Here is a 2,325-nt window from a genome sequence, read left to right as displayed (position 1 = left end):
ATGAACTCAATGCCTGCTATGCACAAAATCTTTCCTCCTTCACCCATGGGAACTACAGGTAAAGTTTAGTTTCATTTTTTTATGATTAGTTTTCTTGATATAATATTCATGTCCTACAGTTCCAAAGTTAAACAAACTCTTAAAATTGTGTATACATCATCACAAACAAATATAATGCTCCCTCCCTCTTCCAGCATCCACGTATCACTGCCTAATTTACCTCCCCCTCCCCTACCTCCTCCCTTCCCAAGAAACCATTGCATCCAGTATTGTCTCTGTACATCCTCTCCTTCTTAATTCCATACATTTTATGACTTTCTAAAATTTTATTTTTAAAAATATTTATTAATTATTTTTAAAAATACAAAACAGATGTTTTGGTTTTTTTACAAAGTTGAAAGTATTTTTATTGCGGACAATCCCATGTACAACGTTCGTGCAGCCCTGCTCCGGCTGCAGGAGCAGCCACACCCCAGGCTAGAACACACCCCAGCAACCTCCAGTCGCTTTTCATGGGACTCTCGTTCTCAGTACCTGGGGGTTCGCTCTGGCCAGGTTCTCTATTTTAACCCATGCTTCTTCTCGCTCCTTCATTTTCAGCTTCTCTTTGAGCTTCTCGGCCTTGAACTGCTGCGTGCATTCGTCAAAGAGTTTTTGGTTCATCTCCATGAAGAGCTTCAGTCCATTGTAGATCAGGCCGTGTATCGTCTTGTTCCAGTGGGTCTTCGAGTTGCGGTACAAAGACGGGAACATGATGGGCAGCATCTTGGCTGCATTGTCGCTGATCAGGCTCATGATGTACTCATTGTTCCAGTAATACAGGGCCCGCTCTGCTACCTGGAAGTGCGGGCTGGACACACACTTGGCCAGCTGCGGAAGAGCGGCTCCATGACCTTCACGAACTCCGAGGGCTTGATCACATCCAGGATCTCCTCCGGCTCGTTGAGGAACATGACCTCCTTGGGGCTGTGAGTCTTTGGCCAGTACTTGAGAAGAGCCATCACCACTGGTTCAGTAAGGGTGCTGTCCTTTTCCAAAAACTGCACGACACAGTACGCCAGCTGTGGGTGGTAGACACTCAGAGACTTCACTTTGTGCAGGGGCAGCAACACCTTCAGCAGGAAGAGCTTGTGTTCTTCCTTCAGCGGTAAGGCAAACCCGTTGATGATACTTCCCAATATTTCCAGTAATTCTGCTATGCCATTGTGATGCTCTGCTTCATAAATAAACCTATAAAATATATTATTTATCTGTTTTCTGATGTACGCTCTTAAGCCTAAGAATTTTCCATAGATTCTGTGGAGGGTGGTTTTGAGGAAATCTCTCTCTCGGGGGTCTTCACTGTCAAAGAGCTCTAAAAGCTGCAGCACAAACTTCTGATCAATATATTTCTTCGCTGTGTTAGGTTGGAAATCTGGAGACTCTAAAAATCTTAAGAAAAATTAATAAACAAGCTGTAGATGAGACCAGGCCGCTTCTAGCGTGGGCTCGTCTTCCTCTGGGTCAAACTCTGCTCCCGTGGGATTGGAGGACGGTGGTAACGTTCGAAACATGTGAACTGCGAACATGTGGACTACTTCTGGGTAAATGGGTTCTGTGATCACATTCTGATTATGCGTGATGTATTCTACCATCTCACTCAAAGCAGCTCGCTTCACTTCCTTCCACTTTAGGTCACTGACGGGATCAGAAACAAAGTCAAAGAGGACGCAACACTGACATAACTTCTGGATGAAAAGCTTCTCTTGATCAGCAGGAGGAACATCTTTTAAAGGTGGTAGTCTCTGCAGCTCTCTGTTCCTGCTGGCACTAAACCTTGTGGAATTCGGCCACTTTTCTTTCTTCACCATCTGCTGAGGGGTTGGCAATTTTATTTTATTACTTGTTGTGGACTGAGCAGCAGCAAGGCTGTTTTTCCTACTGGCAATCTCTTGATCTGAGTCTTGTCCTTCCTTCAGACTTTTCCCTGCTTTGGGTGGTTCTTTCTCCTTCTTGTTTTTATTCGGCACGTCTGGAGCCGCCGCCCCCGCCGCCGGCCCCCCGCAGCAGCGCCCCCGCCCAGGCCGTCGCGCCCCTGCCAGCTGCCCTCCAGGGACTGAGTTGTCCCCTGGCTCCCGCTTCCCCTTTTCCAGGCTCCCACAGGCTGAGGCAGCCGCGGCGGCGGCGGCCCAAAACAGATGTTATAATAAGTTTTAGTGTTTTTAATTCTGTGCTTCACCTATCAACAGTCTATGTATGATTCCTAAATATGCATTCTTTATTGTGATCACCCTTTTGACTGTTTTTCTAGGATCCAATTTAATCTTCATTGTTTCTATCTTCAGA

The 2,325-nt window shown here is 46.0% G+C and overlaps 1 pseudogene; it reads right to left on the bottom strand.

The window, feature by feature from the left end:
* Nucleotides 1-375: 375 nt before the first annotated feature.
* On the bottom strand, nt 376-1,898 carry LOC142443642 (serine/threonine-protein phosphatase 2A 56 kDa regulatory subunit gamma isoform pseudogene; annotated as a pseudogene).
* Between the last annotated feature and the right edge of the window lie 427 nt (nt 1,899-2,325).

This window comes from Tenrec ecaudatus, chromosome 3, assembly GCF_050624435.1.
Source record: "Tenrec ecaudatus isolate mTenEca1 chromosome 3, mTenEca1.hap1, whole genome shotgun sequence".
NCBI classification, from domain to species: Eukaryota; Metazoa; Chordata; class Mammalia; order Afrosoricida; family Tenrecidae; genus Tenrec; species Tenrec ecaudatus.
The sequence above is the reverse complement of the archived record's forward strand: the minus strand, read 5'-3'. Positions and strand labels throughout refer to the sequence as shown.